Source organism: Lynx rufus, unplaced genomic scaffold, assembly GCF_022079265.1.
Source record: "Lynx rufus isolate CCGP_SWC_20201006 ecotype Redwood Valley unplaced genomic scaffold, mLynRuf1.p SCAF_3, whole genome shotgun sequence".
Taxonomy (NCBI): Eukaryota; Metazoa; Chordata; class Mammalia; order Carnivora; family Felidae; genus Lynx; species Lynx rufus.
The window spans coordinates 180983922-181004319 of record NW_025814845.1 but is presented as its reverse complement, the minus strand read 5'-3'; the positions used below and the strand labels follow the sequence as shown (position 1 = coordinate 181004319).

The 20398-nt window shown below is 38.1% G+C and overlaps 1 pseudogene; it reads left to right on the top strand.

Moving 5' to 3' along the window:
- The first annotated feature begins 1535 nt into the window (after positions 1-1535).
- The window catches only part of LOC124521236 (dipeptidyl peptidase 1-like), a 33939-nt pseudogene continuing 15076 nt past the window's right edge, over positions 1536-20398 (top strand).

The following is a 20398-nucleotide window of genomic DNA, read 5'->3' as shown; positions in this document are numbered from 1 at the left end:
TAATTATAATGGGGGAAAGAGAAGTCATGGGAAGAAGAGATAACAGAACTGTGTCCCCTTTCCAATCCTGTCTCCTCATTTCCACTGACAATTTTCTATATGGCAATGAGGGGGAAATAATGTGCCGGCCAAAATGTGCCACATTCTGTACAGCCTTTATGGTAAGCGTTGGATAATTATTTCAGAGGCTCTTACGTAAGTAGAGCCCCCAGTGTGAGGTGTTGAAAGAAATTCATAGCTGAAATGAAAGCATCAGAAAGCTGCAGATAAGCCTCGTCACTGACCCATCTCGTTTAGGATCCTCCAATCATTACTGAAGTTGCAAATCCTACCACATTCCTGAAGAACATTGAGATGACTAACAAAAATGGCTTTGTACCAGAGCCATACAAATTAAACCCTGCGGGACTTCATGGTGGAGTTCAACAACACCGAGAAGCAAATATACCCCCTTCCCAGTAATAAAGTTAGGGTGAAGTTCATTGTATTGTACGCAAGGCTAAGCGTTCCTTCCTGACTGTTACGTATGGCTCACTACTGCCTATAATTTTTGTCTCAATTCTAGTTGCATGTTTTTCTGCCGTTGGATTTTTCTGTGTTGACACCAACTACAATCTCCTCTGGACTCAGGAAATAAAGCGAAGAGGAAAGTGGGAAAATAAGAGATTTTAGCAAAATTAATAGAATCACAGACCTGTGAAATGTTCACCCCTTCTGTTCCGCGTCCTTCTTGTTGCCTTCCTTCTACAAATGTTTTCCTAAGTAGAAAGGCTGGTCAATTTAGATATACAAAATATGTAAAATATTGTCAGCCTAAAAAATTGCCCCCTGATACCCTTCCTTTTTATTTTTAAAAAATTTTTTTTCAACGTTTATTTATTTTTGGGACAGAGAGAGACAGAGCATGAACAGGGGAGGGGCAGAGAGAGAGGGAGACACAGAATCGGAAGCAGGCTCCAGGCTCAGCCCAGAGCCTGACGTGGGGCTCGAACTCACGGACCTCGAGATCGTGACCTGGCTGAAGTCGGACGCTTAACCGACTGCGCCACCCAGGCGCCCCTACCCTTCCTTTTTAGACAGATGGTAGCTACCTGTGAGCTACCACATGGAGTATAGTGCCTAGAGCTGTTGAATTACTATGTCGTACACCTGAAACTAATGTAACATTGGGTGTCGACTATACTTTGAGAAAAACAACAGCATTACTCTGGAGATGTTTTTTTACAAGAAGGAGGTGAAATTACACTCAAGATGTCCGAGTGAGTTATTGCCACACTTCTTACTAAAGAGGACTTGATCATTTCCCCCTCTCCTGTCTTCATTTTGAGCTTTACGTAATTCAGCACACGCTCCCATCTTGTGTACCCTAGTTCTCCTTTCAATTAACCAGATCCTAAAACTCATGTTTTCCAGAAAATTTGGAGAGAAAGCATCAGGCCGAGTTACCTACCTTTCCTAAATATATTTCAGAAAAGCACCTTTCTCCCGCTACTGACCACAGAGAATCTTTCTAATGTTCGTCAGTACTTCCCAGTATGAGCTTCTACAACAGAGGACAATCGTATTGGTCAAAAGATTTTTGGGATGAGAGTGTGTTCAGGAAGATGCAGTGCCAAATTGTGAAAGCTGTCTGGGTGGATAGATTAGGAATGCAGGCAGCCCTGAAAGAAAGTCTCTTCGGAAGATTTTCTTCTCTGCAACAAGAATTCTGCTGCAGGTGAACATCAGCATACGGCAAAATGATAATCCTGTAATGCTGGTTCTCCCATGTGGGTAAGCAGGGTTAGAGATAAATACGATTCCAAGTTCCCCTTCTCACGCAGACGTTCACACGTTTCAGAAAGCAATCTACTTTCTGGAGAGCCTGGCAATGAAAACAGTCTCACTTCAAGTCAAATCCAAATGGTAATGAGTTATCCTTCAGTGCTTTGTTTCAGAGCACATCTTAAGAGACTAAAGGAAAGGCAGAAGGAAAGAAAAGAACACAAAACCTCCCTCCAACTCTGACAACTTACAGAAACTTAAAACAAAACTGGAGTTCTCCATCTAGCAAACACACAGCAGATGCATCCTTACAAAATATTGTAAAGTGTTCAGTTGGATTCTGAACAGGCTGGTTTAGGAAGTGTTAAAGTGAATGCTATTTTTTTCCCCCCACAAACGACACATCTTCATCTAACATCTTAAACTGGCAGAGTCAGAAATTCCTGTGCTTGAACCCCAGCTTCTCTTTGGCTATGTTTTAAATTCTACACGCCTTAGTTTCTTTATCTACCAAATTAGGATAACTGTCAGACCCATTCCACAGGTTTATTATTGCTATTTGTTTTTCTTTTTACCCCCAGTCATCTTGTGATTGGACATGTCTGCACATCTGTCGTCACTGTCCTGACCTAATTGCCTGGCATCTCTCTCTTGGACACTGCTTTGAGTCCCTCTTGGTCCTTCTTATTCCTGCCTTGATTTTCTCTGTTTGCCTTCCTGTCACACAGCAGCCAAAGTGATTGAGAAAACCAAAACAACCGGATCAGATTGTGTTACCCTCTCACCTAAAAATCATTCTACGTTTTCCTTGTGCTCGTAGAATAAAACCTAAACGCCTTTCCATGACCAGCAGGGACATCAGAGATTTGTTTCCTCGTCTACTTCATCTGCTTTGGGCTGTTGCACTCATTGCCTCTTCTGCCTGGAAGGTTTTTTTCACCCCCCCTACCCCCGCCGGTTCCGGGTACAGGAGGCTCACTGTCATTTCTCAGGTCCACCTTAAATGATCCCTCTACCTACAGCCCTCCCGTACTCCTTTATCTCAGCTGATCTCCCCTAGCTCTTGCCAATTCAATCACCATGTTCATTTTCTTTATCACAATACAAAGTTATCTTTTGCAAAATTACTCTTTTCTAGTTTGTGTGTTTTCTCCCCCATTGGAATGTAAGTTTCTTGAGGTAAAAAACCTTGGGTATCTTGTTCATCATACTATCTCCAGGGCCAGTAATCATGTGGAATAGAGTTGTCATGCACAGTAACAGCTACATTTATTGCGAGCTGGGGTAGGCAGGCCCCCTTCAGGTCCTTTACGTGCACATGTTCTTTGTGTGTGTATGCATTCTAAAATGATGTTTATTTATTTTTGAGAGAGAGCCTGAGCGGGTGAAAAGCAGAGAGAGAGAGGCACAGAGGATCTGAAGTGCGCTCTGACAGCGGAGAGCTTGATGTGGGGCTGGAACTCACGAACCGTGAGATCATGACCCAAGCTGAAGTCCGACCCTCAACCGACTGAGCCACCCGGGCACCCTCATTTTTTAAAACTGAAATATAATTGGTGTCCGATATCTTATTTCAGGTGTACGTAATAGTGACTTGCTATTTCTATACATTATGAAATGATCTCCACAGTAACTCTAAGTTACCATCTGTCAACATACAGTTACAATATTATTGACTGTTACTCCTATGCTGTACATTACATCCCCATGACATATTTATTTTATAACTGCAAGTTTGTACCTCTTAATCCCACTTCATCTATTTTGCCCTTCCTCCTCATCTTGTCCCCCTCTGGTAGCCTACAGTGTTTTTGTATCTAGGAGTGGGTTTCTTTTTTGTTTTGTTGGTTCATTTGTTTTATTTTTCAGATACCACATATAAGTGAAACCACACAGTATTTGTCTTTCTTTGTCTGACTTATTTCACTTAGTGCAATACCCTCTATCCATGTCGTCACAATTGGCAAGATTTCATTTTTTAATGACTGGATAATATTCTATTATTATTGCTGATAATATTCTATTATATGTTATATACATTCTATTATACATTACATATAATTCTATATAATATATATTATATCCTATGATATTCTATTATATACTATATATATATCTATATATCTATTATACATAAAGAAGATGTGGGATATATACCTATGTGTGCATATACACATTTATATGTGTATCATTCATCTATCACTTGATATGGAGGTTGCTTCCATACCTTAGCTAATATAAATAATGCTGCAATGAATAGAGGGTTCATATATTTCTTCAAATTGGTGTTTCCATTTTCTTCAGATAAATATTCACTAGTAAACTTGCTGAATCATATGGTAGTTCTATTTTTAATTTTTTTGAGGAACCTCTATATAGTTTTCCATAGTGGCTGCACCAGTTTGCATTCCCATCAACAGTGTATGAAGGTTTTCTTTTCTCCAATCCTTGCCAGGATGTTATTTTTGTCTTTTTGGTAATAGCCATATATATACTGTGTATGGTATGAGGTGATACTCCATTGTAGTTTTGATATACATTTCCCTGATTAGTGATGTTTAACACACTTTCATGTACCTTTTGGCCATCTGTATGTCTTCTTTGGAAAAACGTTTGTAAGTTTTCAGCCCATTTTAAAAATCAGGTCGGTTTTTTGAAATTAAATTATGTAAGTCCTTTATATATTTTGGGTGTTAACCAAAATTGAATGTTTGATTTGCAGTGAACTTTTCCCATTCAGTGGGCTGCGTTTTCATTTTGGTTATGGCTTACTTCACTTTACAAAAGCTTTTTATTTTCATATAATCTCATTTGTTTATTTTAATTTTTTGGTGTCCTTGCCTGAAAATAGTTGGTCCAAAAAATATTTTACAAACAGATCGATGTCAAAAAGATTACTGCTTATATTTTCTTCCATGATTTTTATGGTTTTAGGTCTTACGTAAAGTCAAGTCTTTAATACATTTTGAATTTGTTTTTTGTATGTGGTGTAAATAAATGGCCCAGTTTGATGTTTTGCATGTAGCTGTCCAATTTCCTCAACATCATTCATTGAAGAGGCTGTTTTTCCCCATTTTATATTCTTGCCTTGTTTGTCATAGACTAGTTGACCATGTATGTGTTGGTTAATTTCTGAGCTCTCTCTTGTGTTCCATTGATTAATATGTTTGTTTTTATGCCAGTACTATAGTTTTGATTACTATAGCTTTGTAATATGGTTTGATATCATGGAGTGTGATACTTCTAGCTTTGTTCTTTCTCAAGATTTCTTTGGCTGTTTGGGGTCTTTTGTGGTCTGTATGAATTTTAGAAATATTTATTCTAGTTTTGTGAAAAATGCCATGGATATTTTGATGGGTATTGAATTGAATCCATAGATTTTTTGGGTAGTATGAACATTTTAACAATATTAAGTGTTAATAGGGTACCTGGGTGGCTCAGTCAGTTGAGCGTCCACCTTTGGCTCAGGTCATGATCTTACAGTTCATGAGGTTGAGCCCCACATCTGGCTTGCTGTTGTCAGTGCCAAAGCTGTCCTCGCAGAGAGCCTGCTTTGGATCTTCTGTCCCCTTCCGTCTTCGTCCCTCCCCTGCTTGTGCTCACACTTGCTCTCTCTCTCAAAAATAAATAAACATAAAAAAAAACCCCAATATTAACTCCTCCAATCTATGAACATACTATGTTTGTTCATTTATTTGTGTCGTCTTTAATTTCTTTCATAATATGTTATAATTTTCAGAGTATTGATGTCTTCTTTCCTTGGTAAAATTTATTCCTAGATACTCCATTTTTTTGATGCAATTATAAGTAGGATTATTTTTTAAATTTCTATTTCTGATAGTTCTTTATTAGTATATGGAAACGTCACAGATGTTAATTCTGTATCCTGCAACTTTACTAAATTCACCTATTAGTTCTAATAGTTTTTGGAGGCATTTTTAGGGTTTTCTGTATGTAGCATCATGTTGTATGCAAATGGCAATAGTTTTACTTCTTTCTTTCCAATCTGGATGCTTTCATTTCTTTTTCTTGCCCAAATACCAAATACCATTTTGAATAAAAGTGATGAGAGTGGGCTTCCTTGTCTTGTTCCTGATCTCAGAGGAAAAGCTCTCTCAAAAGTTTTTCACCATTGAGTTTGATGTTAGCTGTGGGCCTGTCATATATGGCCTATATTATTTTGCAGTATATTCCCTCTAAACCCATTGTGTTGACTTTTTATCACAAACGGTTGTCAAATTTTGTCAATGCTTTTTCTGCATCTATTGAAATACGATTTTTATTCTTCATTTTGTTAATGTAATGTATCATATTGATTGATTTATGAATATTGAACCAGCCTTGCATCCCTGGAATAAATCCCACTTGATCATTGGTGTATATCCTTCCAACACATTACTGGATTTGGTTTGGTAATGTTTTGTTGAGGGTTTTACATGTATGTTATGTTTAGGGATACTGGCCTGTAATTTTGTTTTTCTCTGGTATCTTTGTGGTTTTGATATCAGGGTAATGCTGGCTTTGTAAAATGAATTTGGAAGCATTTCTTCCTCTTTAATTTCTTGAAATAATTTCTGAAAGATAATTACTATCTTCTTTAAGTTCGGTAGAATTCACCTGTGAAGCCATCTGGTCCTAGGCTCTGGTTTTTGAAAGTTTTAAAATTACTAGTTCATTTTCATCACTTGTAATCAGCTTATTCAGATTTTCTATTTCTTTATGATTCAGCCCTGGGAGGTTATGCTTCACTTTTGGAAGGTTGTGTCTTTCCAGGGATTTATTCGTTTCTTCCATGTTTTCCAATGTGTTGGCATGTAGTTTGTAATAGTCTCTTATGATCCTTTGTATTTCTGTGGTGTCAGTTGTAACTTCTACTCTTTCATTTCTGATTTTACTTATTTGAGTCCTCTCTCACTTTTTCCTGTTAAGTCAGGCTAGAGGTTTAGCCATTTTGTTTAGCTATTCCGAGAACCAATTTTTAGTTTCATTGATCTTTTCTGTTGTTAAGTCTCTGTTTCATTTATTTCCACACTGATATTTATTATTTCCTTCCTTCTGCTAACTTTGGGTTTTGTTTGATCTTCTTTTTCTAGTTCCTTTAGGTGTAAATTCAGATTGTTTATTTATGATTTTTCTTGTTTCTTGAGGTAGGCCTGTATGGCTATGAGCTTCCCTCTTAGAACTGGTTTGACATTCTGTGTTTGTTCCTATGAATTAGGTGGAAAAACTACTTCTGTTCTGGAAAGACTGGCCTTGTGTAGGAGCATCCCCTGTGTAGACTGCATGTGCCTGGCAGTTTGGCGGGTTGAGGCAGGGGTTCCAGGGTGTGCCCAGTCAGGGCACTTTGGTTGGATGGCTAGTGCTGGAGCAAGTGTGTGTGGGGGGCATGTTCATGTGGGATCATGGTCTGCCTTGGTGGGTTGGCTAAGACTGGAGCAAAAGTGGTCTGGGACTGTCCTGGGGTGTGCTGTACCAGGGCTTCCCTGGTGGGACAGTGAGAGATGGAGTGGGCATGGGTGGCGGGTCTGTCCCAGGATGTGCTGCACCAAGGCTGCCTTGGTGGTATAGCTGCATCGGGTACAGGCAGGTTGGTCTCAGAGTGTGCCATGCTGGGGCTACCTTGGCAGGATGGCTGGAGTTGGGGTGGGCACAGCTGGGGAGGCCTGGGGCTCATGGTGCTGGAGCCACCTTGTGGAGATGGCTGGAGCTGGTGTAGGCTAGGCCTGGCGTGCACTGAGGCAGCCCTAGCGGGCTGGAAAAGGCATTTAGGCCCTGCTCCCACTTGCACCCAAGATAGAGGGGAATGTAAAAAAATGGCACTCACCAGTGTCTTGGACTCTAGAAAGAATTCCAACAGTTTCCTCCCAGTTTGGTAGATGCCCTAGGGTTAGTAAATGGTTTTCCTTACTTAGAAGTCTAGTTTCCCTTTAAACAGGTGTCTTTTTTTTCCCACTGTGTCCCAGTGTGGGTGAGTCTGCCCATTGATATCACTGCTCAGTGATATTCCTCTCTACTGCATTCCCCACCGTGGGGGTAGGGTTCCCATCATTACTTGTCCCCAACTCTTCTACCCTGTCTGTGTGGTCCCTCTACCATTTGTTCTGCAAATGCTACTCATTCAGCCCTCAGTCCTTCTTCAGAACGACTTGGTCTACATAGGTATAGATTCAGTGTGTCAGTGGGAGGAGGTGAGTTCATTGTCTTTCTACATTGCCGTCTGGTGCCTCCGTCTTTCATACACTCTTGTGTTTCTCACAATCTGTGAGGTAGATACTATCTTTTTTAGCCTGTTTTACACACGAGAATTTAAATGTTGTAGCCAAGATTATTTAGTTAAAAGTGGTAGACCTGAGACCATAGCGAGGGAGATTAGTTGAAGACTCTAACTCTATAATCATTTTTCAATTTCCTGATTAATATTTGTTGAACGTTTAGTGCATAGTAAATGCCTAGTGTCTAATAAGTGTTAAAAATAAAAGCTGTTATTAATATTGTTATTATTCAAAGTGAAACAGTTTTATTCTCCAATTGGCTTGCTTCCTTGGAGTATAGTGGCCAGGGTCTGAGGGAAAGCTGTTAGAAAGTTGAATGGACAGGTCTGTGAAACTTCTCCGAAAAAGTCTGTCTACCAATAATCCTGGGGCAGATATGCCTTGAGTCAAATCAGCTGATTTGGCCTAAGGCTATCTCAAACAGCCTTGTAGAATACGAATCCTCATTTTAAATTTGAGGATCTAATGCTGCTGGATGTTTCACAAATCTTACTTACAATCAATGTTACACTTCCATGGAAGCTATAAAATATATTTCAGTGACTGGAAGCCATTCAAAAGATTATCTAGAGATTTACTACTTTTAAATTGGAAGCAGAATAAATGCAGTGGCTGAGCAACAGAGGAGAAACGTCAGGGCCGAATCTTCACCTAATCCTTACCACCATTTTCTGTTGGTCTTTCCTCATTTCCATCAAATTTGACCTTTAATAAAAGATTTATGGTAATAAAAGGGGAATACTCATTTAAATTTAAAATGGTTGTACTGATTTAGAGTAACAGCATGTCCAAAAAGATTAGGTAATATGCCAGGATATATAGAGCATGTTGGACAGAATTCTGTTCACAGAGGAGTGGGTTCCCCACGTTAACTCTAATGGTTAGATAGGGGGTTCTCATGATCCTATCTCACAGGTTAGGCAGATTTGAAAATAATTATACACGTAAAACACTTGTGCAGTGCTGAACACATAATAGATTGTATTATTTTTCCTACCCCAATTATTAATATAAAAATACCTCGAGGGCTTTTTTTTTCTTATTGGAGACTTCTAGATACCTAAAGGGATGTGTTGAGGATGACTGAATGAACCCCCTTTTAAAAATGAAAATACTACATAAATTACTGAATTTGTATGTGTTTATAGCACTATATGAAGTTAGGGGGAGAGGGAAGGCATTATTTTCTTGTGAAAAATCTCTGAGGAACTGGGAACGTCCATTAACCTCTCTGGCTAAGGTAAGAGCCTAAGAAAAACAAAACAGAGTGGTTTGGACTGTCTTTTGTTACCATGTAGTCTGGCCTTGACCAAAGAACTGCTTATTACATTAGGTCCTTTATTATTGAAGACAGTTGTTCTAATTCTTAGTTTTTAACCTGTCAGTGATATCTGGCTAACTTGATTCCTGCAAATGTGCTCGTTTGTTTTGTTTTTCATTTTATGGACATTGCAAGATGGAAGCGGGTCTTTTCTTGAGACAAAGCTTTTATCTCTCTTCTCAGTGCTCTGACACTTCCTTCTTAAGAATATTAGATACAGTATTGGCACTAGCAATAAATAGAGAGAAGTTTCTGGGGGAAATATTTAAAAAATTTCTTTTCCTTCAGTATCTTTCCACCCCCGTTGAAGTAGTCTACTTGTTATTCATTGACTCACGGTAGAGATGCAGTAGGGAGGGAAACCAGGTAAATAGTCTTTCTGGAATTGGTTTCTGAAGACTGAATTTATTAAGGAGTTTAGACTTGGGTCCTTCTGCGATGAACATCAAAAGCAAGCGTAAGTAAATTCTGAAGACCTAATGTACAACATGCTGAGTATAGTTAATAATAATGTATTGTAGACTTGTAATTTGGTTCCAGGCATCGTTCTCAGCTCTTAAAGGTCACCTACTTTCCTTGGCTAATGGGTCCCTGTGTCCTCAAAGCCAGCAACCATGGCTTGGGTTCTTTTCATGCTTCATTGTTCTGCCTTCCCTTTTGTATTCTCTCTCTCTCTCTCTTTCTCTGCAGACAGATAAGGTCCTCATCTTTTAAGACTATGTGATTAGCTTGAGTTCACCAGCATAATCTAGGATAATCTCCCTATTTCACTTTAATCACATCTGTCAAGTCCTTTTTGGCCTGTAATGTCATATGCATGTTCTGATGGTTAGGATATAATCACTACTCATGGTGGTGTGGGGAAATCATTCTTCTGCCCACAGAGCTTCTTTATTTTCACACTTGGTTAGTCATTTGGGAATAAGAGATTACAGGGTTTACTTCCATTCTATACTCAACTGCAATGCACAAATTCTTAAATTCCATCTTTATTTACAGTAATCTATCTAGACCAAGGTTTCTTAACTTCCGCATTATTGACATTTTGGACTGGATAGTCTTTGTTGTGTAGATCTGACCTGTGCGTGGGAGGGTGTTGAACAGCATTCCTGGATTCTACCACTAGATGTCAGTAGTTCCTCTTCCAGTGTAACAACCAGGAAAACCCAGCTCCAGACATTGCTAAATGTCCTTTTGGGGGGACAGTATCACTCCTCCTTGGGAACTACTCATCTAGACTGACCAGGTATATTTGACTAAAAAACTGCTTTTGTTTTTTGTTTTAATAAGAGCTCCCCACTTTTCTTCAGGTCTGTAAAATTCCACTGGCACATTTACAACAAGATCTGATCAAAATCAACTTTTCCTCTTGTGCGACGCCCCTCCTCCAGGAGGAACAAGTTACTTTCTTTCTCTTTCTTTCTTTTTAAGTAGGCTTCATGTCCAGAGTGTGGAGCCCAATGTAGGGCTTGAATTCACAACCCTGAGATCAAGACCTGAGAGGGGACTAAAAGTTGGATGTTTAACCAACTGATCCACCCAGGAGCCCCATGTAGTTACTTTCTATGAAGCCATTAACTGCTTCCTTCCTAATTTGATAGTTAACCCCTATACATTATTTCTTTTTTTGAATTTCCTTGTTAGTAACTTAATTAGTATTTTTGCAAGGCAACCATAATTCTTTCAATGTATTACCTATTGATATCTTTTACACATTTTTCTATTCCAATGATTATTTTTTTCTTATTAATTCAATAGGTCTTGCTGTATTTAATATATTAACTTACTCTGCAATTTATACTGTGAATGATTTTTTTTCCAGTTTTAGGCATTATAATGTATTATGATGCCCAAGATATCAGAACAGAAAATGAAGATCCAATCTATAAAGATATTCTGAAAGAAGATACCAAAATAAAAGAATGTAAGGAACAATATAAGATAAAAGGAAACAATTCTAAAATCCCATTAAAGTATTGAGAATTCATTCATTTGGCAGTTACTAATTACAGAGTGCCTTTTCTGTCCCAGGCACTGTTTTAGGCACTTTGGATACACTTTGGATATTTGGAACATGGTAGAGAATGCTTTCTGCCTTTTTGGAGTTTATTACTAGTGGGTGGGGACAGAAAAAAGTAAAAATACTGACTAAATTAAATGGCATGGAGGAAGATGAAAAGTACTATGCAAAAATAAGACAGAATAGAGCAAGGTAGGCAATCAGAAATTCTGAGGGCAGAATGGGGAGTTTCAGTTTATAATACCAAATAGCGTCATCAGGTATCACTGTGAAGGTAAGATCAGACACATGCCTGGCTTGCTCAGTTGGTAGAGCATGGGACTCTTGATCTTTGGGTTGTGAGTTCAAGCCCCATATTGGGTGTAGAGATTACTTAAAAATAAAACCTTAAGACAAATAAACAACAACAACAAAAAAGAAACAAGACTTGGAAGAGGTGAAGGAATTAGCCATGTGGGTGTCTTGGGGAAACACATTCCGGGCAGAGGAGACACCAGTGAAAGCCTCTAAGGTGGAAACTTGCCTGGCTTGTTTAAGAGACGGCAGGAGAGAACAGTGTGGAGCAGAGAGGATAATGAGTGATGAGCTCAGCTAGTTATTATGTCCGAGGAAAACTGGAAGCCATTACAGGGTTTTGGGCAGAGAAGCAGCATGATGTAATTTACATTTTTGTCTAACATTTTATTCTGAATGAACTTCACTCTTACAAAAGTTACAAAAAGTAGTACAGAGAGTCCCTGTATACCCTTTACCCAACTTCCTTCAATGTTAATACATTATGTAGCCACAGTGTAATTACTGAACCAAGGAAATTGATATTGATGCGATACTTACTCTACAGACATTATTTAAATTTTCCCAATATTAGAACTAATGCCCCCTTTCTAGATCCTTTTCTACACTCTCATACTACTGCATTTATTTGTTACCAGTTTTGAAGACTACTAGCTATTTATTTTATAGGATGGGTCTCAAATTTCGTCTGATGTTTTGCCATGATCAAACTGGTGTGTAATTTTTGCAAGACTAATGCAGAAGTGATGTGCCCTTCTGGGTGGATCATGCCAGGGTGTACATGATGTTGATAGGCTTCATTACAGTGATGATCACTTGATTAAGGTGGTACCTGCCAGATTTCTGTGATATGAAGTTACAATTGTCAATTTTTAAACCGCCAGTATATTGTGGGGAGATCCTTTGAGAATATGTTTCTTATATTATTTTCACCAACTAGATTTATTTATTTATTTATTTATATAAATACATATATTTATATAACACCCAGTGCTCATCCCAACAAATGCCCCCCCAATGCCCATTACTGATTTTCCCCTCTCCCTCGCCCCCCACCCCCATTAACCTTCAGTTTGTTCTCTGTATTTAAGAGTCTCTTATGGGTTTGCCTCCCTCTCTGTTTGAAACTTTTTTACCTTTCCCTTCCCCCATGGTCTTCTGTTAAGTCTCTCAAGTTCCTCATATGAATGAAAACATGATTATCTTTCTCTGACTGACTTATTTCACTCAGCATGATACCCTCCAGTTCCATCTATGTTGTTGCAAATGGCAGGATTTCATTCTTTCTCATTGCCAAGTAGTATTCCATTGTATGTATAAACCACTTCTTTATCCATTCATCAGTTGTTGGACATTTGGGCTCTTTCTATGATTTGGCTATTGTTGAAAGCACTGCTATAAACATTGGGGTACATGTGCCCCTATGAATCAGCACTCCTGTATCCTTTGGATAAATTCCTAGTAGTGCTGTTGCTGGGTCATAGGGTAGCTCTACTTTTCATTTTTTGAGGAACCTCCGCACTGTTTGCCAGAGCGGCTGCATCAATATTTCTCATTTGTCCCAGATTTGTCCCAGCTACTTCAAGTTAGTTTTGGCGTCCTTTGACATGCCCCATTATTTTTCAACCATTTTCTTAATGTACTGGCACTGTAAGATAGAATATACGGATATAGGGATATCGGGTATGAAGATATTTCAGTAAGTTAAGTGAGATGAGGTGGCTTGGTCCATGGAAGTAACAAAAAAAGTAAAGACAAGGGGTTGGATTCTATATATATTTGGATGATGTAACCAAAAGATTTACTGCTGGAAAGGATATGGGGTATGATAAAAAGAGAGGGATTGGAGATGGTTACAATTTGGCAATGACAAAGGAAGACGGTAGAGCAGGTTTTGGGGAAAGTCTTAGGAGTTTAGTTTTGAGTATGCTGTGTTTGAGATGTACTGAAAACATCCAAATGGGGATTGTATTGGTCTGTTCAGGTTGCTGTAACAAAGTGCCACAGACTAGCTGACTTAAGCGATAGAAATGTATTTCTCATAGTTCTAGAGGCTAAACATCCATGATCGAGATGTTGGCAATTATGGTTTCTGCTGAGGAAAATGGCCTGCAGATGGTTGTCTTGAGCTGTATCCAATTGGCCTTTCCTTCTGTGATTTTGATGAAGAGAGAGCAATCTCTCTGGTGTCTCTTCTTATAAGGACAGTAATCCTGTTGGATCAAGGCCCCACCCTTGTGACTTCATTTAACCTTAATTACTTCTTTAGTGGCCTCATCTCCAACTACAGTCAAGCTGAGGGTTAGGGCTTCAATGCATCAGCTCTGGGGTGGACACAGACGTTCAGTCCATTACAGGAATTTTGAGTAGGCAGTGGAAAAATAAGTTTTGGATTTGGAAGAGATGCTTGAACTGAAGATCTCAATGATACTTTTGGGAGCTATCTGCATGTAGATGAGAGTTTTGACTATCAGACTGATGAGACCATCAAAGCAGGGAATGCAGATAGAGAAGGTGGAGGACCAAAGACTGAGTCTTGAGTTTTTAGAATGAAATCGAGAGAGAAATCTGAGATCAAGTAAAAAGGCAGATCTTTTGAAGAACTTCGGTGTGGAAGAAAACAAAGATATGTGGCACTATCCAGAAGAAAGAATGGCATCAATTTTTTTACTTTAAAGATGGAGCATCAGTAGAATATAAGCTGATAGAAATAATCCAGTAGCAAGAGGAAATCGATAATATAGCAAAGGGAGGAAGGAATCACTGGACAGATATCCTTGGATAGGTTAAAGGGAACGGGTTATAGTCTACAGGTCAAATAAGTACTGTTAGAAAAGAGAAAGAATCATTTATCTCAGGGAAAAGTTGGGATGGAAGAGTGAACGAAAATGCTGGTTGGAGGGTCGATATGATTGTGAGAGTCTGAGAGGGTTTTTTTGTGTAGGAAACAAGATCATCTGCTGAGAATGAAGAAAGGGAGCAAGGGCTGGAGGTTTGAGGTGGAGCGGAGAAGGTGGGAGATAGTCATCTAAGTAAGTGGAGTATAAATGGACTGAATAAAGTACAACATGATTCCCAGAAAGCATTATGAGATTGATTGTTTCATGCTCATGAATATAAAACAAGGAAGACGTGCCAATCTGATTGTGGGTTTTTCTTCATCTAAATTTACCCATCTAAGTTCAGGGGGGAGAGTAGGGAGAGAGTTGGATTTACCCTGTATGTGGTTTTGTCATAAGAAAACAAGAAGAAAGAGATCATTGAAGTCATATGCAAAGATGTGATTATAATCATTGATCATGGAATCTCAATGGGGTCAAGAAAGAAGTAGGATGCAGGGGGTGTTTGAAAGTAAAAGTTGGAGGTGATAATGGATTGTCATTTCTGTGAGGACAAAAGATTGTTTGAAATGGGTGCTACAGGAAGTGAGCAAACAAGATCAAAGGTGGTGGTCAAAGAATGGGAATCTTGAAATGGAGATTATGAAGAAAATGTTGTTATTACTGGTGACAAAGTCTAGTGATGACCATAAGCAGTGATTGCAAATTCATAAGTTTTGTGTCCATATGTGTGTTTTAATATACTCTGTGGAAAGAAAGAATAGTTCTGTATTACCATGTTAGGGAATATTTGAACTATGTAGAACTCCTAGAATTTTCAGAAGGTAAGTAGAAAAAGAAAAAAAATAGTACATGATTTTATCTCATCTCTATTAAAGCCTGGTTTTCATGACTAGTGATGATTTTTAAGAGTTTAATGTCATAAAGAGATCCATGGCTGATGAAAGCAGTTCTAAATCTATAAAAAGGTAGAGTTTTGAAAATTGTCTTAATTTCAACAAACTTTGACACACACACACACACACACACACACACACACATCTTTTTTCCCTAAGTTCTGAAATGTGTGGTCACTGTGCAGATCACTGACCATCTGGAACCTACTCAATTCATAGACATTTTCAATCTGGTTTCTAGGCAGTTCTCCTAGAAATGAAGCAGTACCTCCATGAATACGAAATGTTTATGAATAAACTGGAACCGTGGCTTTCCTGCTATTCTTCTGACCTTTGCGAGTCAAATGCAAAATCCAATATCACAGACCACAGATTTTTATAGGATCAAGACATGACCTGGAATTATTTTCATTGCACTTAAGTAGCTGCACTCTGATCTAGAAAATCATTGTTGGTTCAGATCAATGGGTTTCCATTATTTCTTGCTTGGTTTAACTGGTTGAAGTTCAAATTTAACCACAACTCATTCGTTAGAAAGATGTGGATTTTTAATGTACATTTCAGTAATTTTTTGGTGTCCCTGAAATATGTTTATAGTGATCATATTCAGACCAGAGAACGAAGCCTAAGATAAAATTTGATTGAATTACTTCCTATCTCGTGTTCATGGCATTTCATTTTTTAAAAACATTATCTACCTACTTACTTACCCACCTATCTACTTATTTATTTATATTCCTCTGAATCTACAATAATGCAGAACTTTGAAAACTGTCTTATCTCAACTAACCACACTACAGAAAAGAATTCAGGCAGCCTATGGCAGTCTGTACTTGTTATACAAACTTATTTGCCCTTTTTTGGACGCAAAATCCACTAACAGTGGTTCTTTTCCACTTAGGTTCTGACAGCCTTCTCTGCGACATAACTGTACTTCTAGATATAATACCTTGCTTCCTGAGGCTTTCACGGGAGGTTCTGGGTCCATGGCTTCAACTCTCTTTCTGGTCCAGATTCAGTACCAGCCAGGTTAAGCTTGGCAACAATGCTCCTCAGGTAAAGGTGACATAGCATTTATATTCATTTATGCCTTCAGATGATCTGTGAGACTGAATATAATTATGTACTGGAGTGAGAAATCCAGGTAAGTCAAAGTGATGCAGGAATTCAGTATAAAATTAAGATCTGGCTGGGATGTTTCTTTGCTTTTACTGATTTTGAGCAGGTATTTAATTTTCAGGGTCTTCTCCAATCCTAAGGACCAGAGGATAGAAAGTCTTTCATTATACTTGGAAACTTTGAATGCTTCTCCTTGATCATGGTTGTAATGCCTTTGCCACTTTTGACCAAATTTCTGGTTCTGGTCTCAAAAAGTAGATGGAAATGACAGGGCAGAATATTATATATATATTATATAACATTATATATATATATATATATATATATATTATATACATATAATTATATATATTATATATATTATAGACATATATATCTATATATATCTATATATGTCTATATATGTATATATGTATACATATATAGACATATATAGATATAGATAGATAAATTATATATAATATATATTATTTATAATATATAATATATATTTATAATATATAATATATATTATATATAACATATGTATATTATATACATATAATACATATTATATACATGTGTATTATATACATGTATATAGAATATGTATATGAAATTATATATATATATTTAATTTATTATTTTTTCTTTTGAGAAGGATTAGTGTTTGCTATCTACTTGGTGTGATTTCAGAATTCTCAGATCTCTGAAATACTTTCTCCACTAACTCCTTGTTGTCTGATACGTTTCCAGTAACTTTCTTCTTCATTGATTTAAAGCTTTATTCATGGTTAAAAATACAAGTGTCTGTATTTCATGTAAGTAATCGTCTCAAGCAAGTGTGACAAGCTCTGCGGGTCACTGCCCTCCGCATGGGTTTTGAAGGAGAGCTAACAGAAAAGGTAACAAATTTATTTTGAGAGAGACTAAGAGAATATGAGTAGGGGAGGGGCAGAGAAAGAGAGGGAGAGAGAGAATCCCAAGCAGGTTCTACACTGTCAGCGCAGAGCCCTATGCGGTGCTCGATCTCACAACCGTGAGACCACGACCCGAGCCAAAATCAAGAGTCAGATGCTTAACTGATCAAGCCCCCCAGGCGCCCCTCATGTTCTTCTTATCAAACTTCCTCCTCAACTTACTGGTCATATTCAAGCCTGGTTTCTCCTTCCTTCCTTGTTTCCTCCTGCCTTCCCTCTCTTCTTCCTCCCTTTTTACTTTTGCTTTTCCTGGCTCTTTTCCTGTTGATCTGTTTTTTCATTTATAAATTTCAGAAAAATCTCCAGTATATATCTCAGTTTTGATGATTCTGTTTAATATTTATTTATTTTATTTCTAGACATGGTAGTCTCCTTTAATTAGCAGATCCACTTTTTTCCCCCTCTTACATCTCATGAAAAATTTCTTTAATATAGAAATGTACTGTTTTCCCCTCTTCCATTTATAGGACAGAATACAAGGTTTCCCCAGAATGAAGACCAATTGATTTTCTTTTGCTAGATCATCATTATCTGTCTGAGGTATCTATTAACTCTCTCCTCAGGGATTCACCATCTGTGTGTTTATTCTCTGTGTTCTTTTGGCCTCTGATTGGGTATTTGGCCTCACGTGTTCTGTTTTGTGCGATTTCAAATTTATTTATTATTTCTGTAATAGTATTGCTTTGATCCCCAGTTTATCTTTTTAGCTTTGTAATCTCATTTTTCACTTTATTCTGTTGTCTTATCCTTTCATCTTGAATGTCTTGTCTCATTGATTTCATGTTGTTCGTGAGTTCTTCTAAAGTACAAATGACTTATTGTGGAGATTTTTTTCCTCTTGTTCTTTGGGTAGAGTTTAACTCAGTAACTGATTCTATTTGCTGTTCCTCCTCCGTCTCTTTCTCTCTCTCTCTCTCCTTTCATTTCACTGAACTTTTCCTCCTTATTTTGTTTGGAATTTTAAATAAGAATTACATGTTTCTTATTATAAGAAAACATTCTGGAAAGGTATAAAGAAGAATTTTTTCTTTGCTCTGCACTCCCCCACCATGATCTCCTGAGGTTACTGTTGCTAATGTTATATGTATATATCCATAAAACAAAATTTGCTTTTGTTTTAAAGATTTTATTTTTAATAATCTCAACACCCAGGGTAGGGCTTGAACTCAAAACCTTGAGATCAAGAGTCACATGCTCCACCGACTGAACCAGCCAGTCACTCCAAAAATTTGCTTTTTTTAAGCTTAATAATCCCCAGTAAATCTCTTCCCCAAGCACTGATCTAACTCATTTTTAAACAGAGCTGCCTGATAGTCTGTTATATGGATGTGCTAAATCTTATTCAATTATTCCACTATCAGGAGCGTTTTCTTTGTTGTTACTGTAAACAATACTTCAGAAGATGCTAAAGTGCTACATTTGTGTATACTAATGGTTTTATATTTGTTGAATTGATTCCAAAAGGGGAATTACTGGCGCAGAAGGTATGTGCATTCAGTTATTGATAGACACTATTGGATTACTTTCCAGAATGCTCCTCAAAGTTCATACTTGCTTTAGCATTGCATGTGAGTGGCTATTTTAGATATAAAAAAAAAAACAAAAATCGTTCTCATGTGTATGAAGTCTTATTTTCAAATTGCTACATTTATTCTCAAATTACCCTGAGTTAATAATTAAATTACTTTAGTTATTATTTTGCTACCACATAAGTTCTGTGTTTTTTTCTTTTTTCTTTTTTTTTCTTTTCTGGAATTGATTTTATTTTGATTGATATTGGGCTTTTTTTTTCCTTTCATTTTTCAGACATTTTTGAACAATTATTCAAAAAAGTCTTTTGAGCACTTTTTGTGCCCCAGACACTATTCTAGGCACTGTGGATAGTGTCAGAAACAAAGCTGACAACCGTGCCCCACGGAGCTTTCATCCTGGAGTGTGAAAAATATATGAGTAGACAAAAAATAAATATAATAAGTTGACATACCACTCAGCTGTGGGATATTCATATGGTAGAGAGTGACTAGGTGGTCAGGGAAAACCCGTCTAAGGAACCTGGGGCTTTAAAGAAAAAAATAGTAACTATCCATGGGAAGGTCTGGGAGAAGAGCATTTCAGGGAGAGGGAGAGCAATTATCAGGGTTTTGAGGTTGGGGCAGTCTTCAGTAATCTCTAATGAGCCCAGACCTGAGTGTTTACAGCAGAGTGAGAGAAAAGGAGGCATACATGAGATGAAGTAAGGAAAACCGGCAAGGGCAATGGCACCTGTGATCTCCTCGCCGTGGTAAAGGGTTTGAATTTCATTGCGAGTGACGAAGGAGTCCTTTGGGTGGATTCTGGGAGGGATCTAACTTTTGATTTACGTTCTGAAAAGGTCACTCTGGGTTCTCAGTGGAGAATGCATTGTAGGAAATCACAATACATCTGAACGCTTTGTAGGAAACCCAGGGCAGGGGTGGAGGTAGGATAGCTAAAAGGCTTTTGTGGACATTCCCAGTTAAAAGATGGTATTGGCTAGGACTTCACGGTGTCAGTGAAGCAAGGAAAAGTGGACTAGTTCGAGGTAGGTTTAGGAGTAGAAATTGACAGAACTTGTGTATGGACTGAGGGGGAAAAGAAGCATCAACCGTGACTCCTAGGTTTTGGCCTGAGCAATTCAGTGGCCTGGTGTGCCACCTACCAAGATAAGGAGAGAGCAGCAAAGGAGCTCCTGGGTGGGTCGGTTGGTTAAGCACCCGACTCTTGATTTCGGCTCGGGTCACAATCTCAAAGTTGGTGAGATTGAGCCCACTCTTGGGCTCTATGCTGACAGTGTGGGGCCTGCTTGGGATTCTCTCTCTCCCCTCCCTCCCACATCCTTCCCCCACTCATGCATGTGCTTGTGTGCACTCTCTCTCTGTCAAAAATAAATAAATA